Genomic DNA, 6653 nt, shown 5'->3' with positions numbered 1-6653 from the left:
TTAATAAAGCATATAGAACTCGAAATAGCCATAACCAAAATAAAACTACACCCAGACATATAATAATCACCATCCCAGAAATCCAACATAAGAGTAGAATATTAAAAGCTGTTAGGAAGAAAAGACAGATCACTTATAAAGGAAAACCTATCAGAATGACACCAGACTTCTCAACACAAATAATGAAGTCAAGAAGAGCATGGAGCAAAGTATTGCAGATGCCAAAGGAAAATGACTTCCATCCTAGACTGATGTACCCAGAAAAATTGTCCTTCAAAATGGATGGAGAAATAAGATACTTCCATGACAAAGAACAGCTGAAGAATTTCATGATCATCAAACCAACCCTGCAAAGAATACTGAAACACATTCTAGAAACCACTAAGCAAGGTAGACAGTTAAACAGAATGGAAAGGTAAAGATACAACAGCAGAAACATAACACATCAACAATAAGCCCATATATAATAGTTATAACCATTAATGTAAATGGTCTCAATTCACCAATTAAGAGAAAGAAACTGGCAGAATGGATCAAGAAACAACATCCAACCCTATGCTGTCTACAAGAAACCCATCTAACACAAAAGGAAACTCATAGACTGAAAGTCAAAGAATGGAAAACAATACTTCATGTAACAGGAACTAAAAAAAGTAGGGGCAGCTATTCTGTTTGCAGACAGTGTGAACTTCAAACTAAGAATGATCTGAAGAGATAAAGAAAGTCACTACATACTAGTTAGGGGGAAACTTCAAGAGGAAGAAATAACAATCTTAAATACATATGCACCAAATTCCAGAGCACCCAGCTATACAAAGCAAGTATTAATGGAAATGAAAAATCAAATAAGCAATAATACAATTATAACAGGAGACCTTAACACACCATTGACACAAAGGGACACACCAACCAGAGAGAAAACCAGCAAAGAAATAACAGAACTGAATCACACCTGTGAACAAATGGATTTGATAGATGTATACAGAGTGTTCCATCCAGCAACATCAGAATATACATTCTTCTCAGCAGTACATGGGACATTCTCTAAAACAGACTATGTACCAGCCCACAGAACATATTTAAGTAAATACAAAAGAATTGAAATTATCTCATGCATGTTATCAGATCATACTGCATTGAAACAAGAAATTAATGATAAAAGAAACTGCAAAAAACCCACAAACACATGGAAATTGAATAATATATTCTTGAGCAATCAGTAGGTCACAGAGGAAATTAAAGAAGAAATTAAACAATACCTACAAGCAAACAAAAATGCAAATACAACTTACCGGAATTTGTGGGATGCAATGAAAGCAGTCCTTAGAGGAAAATGTATTGAACTGAATTCCCACATCAGGAAAACAGAATGAATACAAATAAACAACCTGATGCTGCACCTCAGATATCTAGAAAAAGAAGAGCAAGTCAAACCCAAAGCCAAAAGAAGGGAGGAAATTATAAAAATCGGGCGGAAGTTAATGCAATAGACCAAGAAAACAATTCAAAGAATCAATGAATCAAAAAGTGGGTTCTGTGAGAGAATAAGTAAAGTTGATAAGCACCTAGACAACCTTATTTAAAGAAGAAAATAAAAACTCAAATTCATGCAAAAAGAAATGAAAATGGTGCAATCACTACAGACTCTGTGGAAATACAGAAGATCATCATCACCTATTTCAAAAACCTCTACTCTCATAGGTTCGATAACACAGAAGAAATAGACAGATTCCTAAAACATATGAACTATCAATGCTGGGCCAAGAAGACGTAAAACTGCTGAATAACCCAATTTCTATTAATGAAATTAAAAATGTAATTAAGTCCTTAGCTACAAAGAAGAGCCCAGGCCCAGACAGATTCACTGTGGAATTCTATAAGAAATATGAAGACTTAATGTTGACACTCTCAAACTCTTCAATGAAAAAAAAAGGAAGCAGTTCTTCCTAAGTTATTCCTGGCAGTAAATACTACTCTAGTACCAAAACCTGAGAAAGACCCAACTGACAAAGAGAACTACAGGCCAATCTCCCTAATGAGCACAAATGCAAAAATCCTCAATAATATATTGGTGAATAGGATGCAGCAAATCATCAAGAAGAGTATACACCTTCAGTGCTACTTGAGAGTTAAAAAAAAAAGAAGAAGAAGATTATACACCACGACCAACTGGGATTCATCCCAGGCATGCAGGGATGGTTCAACATACGTAAATCAATAAATATAATCTACCATATCAATAAAGCCAAAAGTAAGAATCATATGATCATTTCTATAGATGCAGAAAAAGCTTTTGATAAGGTCACTCATTCATGATAAGAACTTTACAGAAAATTGGTTTTTACCTCAATATGATAATGGCCCTCTATGAAAAACCAACAGCCAGCATCATATTAAATGGCCGAAAACCAAAGGTCTTTACCTTAAAATCAGACACAAGACAAGGATGTCCCTTATCACTACTCCTATTCAACATCTGGAAATACTAGGCAGAGCAATTAGACAAGAGAAAGAAAGAAATGGAGTAAAGACAGGAAAAGAAGAAATTAAATTATCATTATTTGCAGATGACATGATACTCTACATAGAAGACCCCCAAAACTCCATTGAAAGACTCCTAGATATAATAAATAAATTCAGAAATAAAGCTGGATACAAAGTCAATACTCAAAAATCAATAGCAGAGGCCTGGGGATTTAGCTCAGCAGCATAAGCACCTGCTTGCAAGCAGGCGGTCATGAGTTCAATCCCTAGTATCAATTTAAAAAAATCAATAGCATTCCTATACACTAACAATGAAATCACTGACAGAGAAATCAGAGAATCCACGCCCTTCACACTAGCATCCAAAAAAATGAAATACTTAGGAATTCATCTCATGAAGGAAGTAAAAGATCTATGCAGGGAAAATTATAGTACTCTGAAAAAATTGAAGAGGATCTCAGAAAATGGAAAGACATCCCTTGTTCATGGATAGGAAGACTAAATATCCTGATAATGGCCATTCTCCCAAAAGTGTTATACACATTCAATGCAACCCCAATGAAAATACCACTAATATACCTCATTGCTCTAGAGAAATCACTCCTAAAATTCATCTGAAACCAGAAGCGATCTAGAATAGCAAAGACAACTCTAAGCAGCAAAGGAAAGTCAGGAGGCATCACAATCCCTGACTTGAAGTTATACTACAAAGCTGCTGTAATAAAATCAACATGTTACTGGAATGAAAACAGAGCCAAAGTTCAATGGAATAGATTAGAAGATAAAGCCACAACTACAAACACACTCAACCACCTTATCTTTGATAAGGGGCCAAACATATTAACTGGAAAAATGACAGTCCCTTTAATAAATGGTGCTGGAAAAACTGACTCTCCAAATACAGAAAATTAAAACTAGATCCATGCCTATCACCATATACTAAATTAAAATCTAAATGGATCAAAGATCTGAATATTAAAACAGAAACACTAAATCTATTGGGAGACAAATTAGGTAAAAATCTTGAAGACATAGGGGTAGGTAAAGAATTCATGAACAGGAATCAAACCACACCCAGAATCAATAACTGGGATCACATCTTATTAAAAAGTTTCTGCATGTCGGGGCTGGAGGTTTAGCTCAGCGGCATAAGCACTTGCCTTGCAAGCAGGCGTTCGTGAGTTCAATCCCCGGTACCGATAAAAATGAAAAAGACCAAAAAAAAAAGAAAGAAAGAAATTTAAAAAGTTTCTGCATGTCAAAAGAAATCTCCATCATAGTGAAAAGAAAACCTACAAACTAGGACAACACCTTAGTGAACTGTCCCTCAGACAAACAACTTCTGTCTAAAACATATAAGGAGTTTAAAAAGAAATCAGATGCTCAAAATTCAAAGACCCAATCCAAAAGTGGGCATGCAAGATGAATACACAGTTCTCAGATGAAGAAATACAAATGGCAAATAAATACATGAAAAAATATTCACCATCATTAATCATTAGACAAATGCTAATTAAAGCAACACTGAAATTGCATCTCACTCCAGAAAGAATGGCCAGGATAAAGAAAAACACCAACAACAAATGCTGGAGAGGCTGTGGGGAAAAAAAAACTCTTCTGCACTGTTGGTGCGAGTGTAGATTGGTGCAATCACCATGGAGGTCAATCTGGAGATTCCTCAAAAATCTGCGATTGGAAGTTCCATTTGACCCAACTATTCCACTTCTACGTATATTCCCAGAAGAACTGAAAACATACCACAGTGACCTATGTGCACCCATGTTTATAGCAGCATAATTTGTAATAGCCAGATCTTGGAAACAACCTAAGTGTTCATCAACTGAGGAATGGATAAAAAAAAAGCGGTGGTATTTTTTTTTATTTTATTTAAAAGGAAAAAGAGAAAAAACAAAACAAAACAAAGTGGTGTAAGGGTACAAGTAATACAGAACTACAAAAAAAACAGTAAGAAATCACCAGTTAATAGATTACACATTATCATCTTAGAGATAGTTGCTCAAGTCACAGTATCAAAGCATACAAAGTGAACATTCAAAAAGAGAAACTGCAAACAGTTGTGTTCAATGATCCAACCAAAAACATTAATATGGTCATCTATTTAACACCCTTAAACACACTTGCAGTTGTATCCTTTAGAGAACTTTTTTTCCCTCTCTTTTTTACAACAAAATTTACACACTTTGGGTTTTATTACTCCTTAGTTCTTATTACTTTTTTCTTTGGAAGAGAATAAAGTCAAATATGGCAAAACAAAGCTGTCAGTCAAAACCAAGGATAGACATAGTACATGATGTAAGAACAGAGTACAAGGTTATCAACAATGGTTACCATAATGCCTCTTGTTTCCCTAAAAAGAATTGTCTATCTCATTAGGTATTATAAAGTTGAACAAAACAGTAGAGAATAAGACCAATAAAACTTAAACATTGTAAACATTACAGGACCTCCAAAGGAGATAATAGTCAAACCAGAATGGGTATCTTAGTGAATCTTATTGCCTTCAAAGTAGTTGAAAGCGGTGGTATTTTTATATAATGGAGTACCACTCAGCTATAAAAAATGATCACATTGAGATATTTATAAATAAATGGATACAAATTGAGACCATACTTATAAACAAAATAGATCAAACTCACATGTATAAATACCATATAATATCCCTAGTATAAGAAATGGTAAGAGTAGATAAGATTTTATGATATTCGTGATTCCCCATTACATTGTGTTGAAACCTTATAATGTTTTCATTCATTAGTTGAAATGGTTTTATTCTGTTTTGTTTCATTTTGTTACATGTGATGGTATGAACAGTTATTTTGAAGAAAACAAGACATTATGGCAGTCACTGCTGATTTAATATCATCTTTCTTTGAAGTCCTACCATGCTTTCGTTCTTCTGTTTCCATTGGTTGTAATATGTGTGAAGTATAAGCTATTTTGTTATGTTGGATACTATTATATACGAAGGTATGCTCAACTATTTCAAAGAAAGAGACATTATGGTAGCTACTATTAGTATCCGGTTGTCTTGTGGTGAAGTGCTGTGTTGCTTACGTTGTTCTGTTGTGATCTGCTTTGTTCTGTCCTCTTTTGTCTTAATGTCTTTAAAATAAAATTTAAAAATTTAAAATGCAAAGAATTGGATTCTGAGACCTGGGGCTGGGGATTTAGCTCAGTATCATGACTGCATGCCTTTCAAGCAAGACATTATGAGTTTGATCCCTGGCACAAAAAAAACAATTGGATTCTGGGGAGGCAGGCAAGATTTTTTACTGCATTAGGAAGGATGTGAAATGGTTTCTGTTGTTTGGATTTGGAAATATTCTATTGTGGACAGAAGCCCTGGGCCATAGTTCACTAAATTTCAACTAATGCCTACTCTACAGCACATTCTTCTTGACTGTTCTTGTTATCATGCTGTTTTGTGTAGAAAACAAGTGCTTTTTATCTTGAAATTCAACAGCTGGAAAGAATAAACATAGAATAATGCATTCTAATAGCCATGTCACTGTGAATAACAATTTGTTGGCTGGGGATTTAGCTCAGCGGCATAAGCACCTGCCTTGCAAGCAGGTGGTCGTGAGTTTGATCCCTGGTACCGATAAAAAACGAAAAAGACAAAAAAAAAAAAAAAAAACAATTTGTTGCATATTTAGCCATTTTGATTCTTGTTTGATTTTTATTTCTCTGTTTCTATGCAAAAATGATCAAAGGAAAGCAAACTTCAGTTTTACAGTTTGTATGTCTAAAAGTAGGTAGCACCGCTTATTTTACTGACTTATTTAAGTGATTTGTTTTTGTAAGAATCTGATAGCATTATGCTTGTTGTACAATGTCGCATTAGTACATGACACAACAGGAAACAGTATCATATGATATATTCATAAATACTATAAGGAAAATACTGTGTTTTAGAAATGCTTGTTAAAATTCTCCCAACAGGATGGACCTTTGCAGATACTTATAATGAGGGTGGCTTACCAGCATAGAATATTTTTATATGGATAATCTAATTCTTAATTCTGCTCCATTGGAAGCAATTAGCAAATAATCATCACACTGACTTTTCTCTAGTAATGCATATTTGCTTTTATGATCGTTGCAGTAAAGAAAAACCTTAGAAAGGATATGGAAATTATGTCTTAATT

Source organism: Cavia porcellus, unplaced genomic scaffold, assembly GCF_034190915.1.
Source record: "Cavia porcellus strain 051 isolate PalLab524CR breed Dunkin Hartley unplaced genomic scaffold, mCavPor4.1 scaffold_7, whole genome shotgun sequence".
Taxonomy (NCBI): domain Eukaryota; kingdom Metazoa; phylum Chordata; class Mammalia; order Rodentia; family Caviidae; genus Cavia; species Cavia porcellus.
This window is presented reverse-complemented; position numbering follows the sequence as displayed.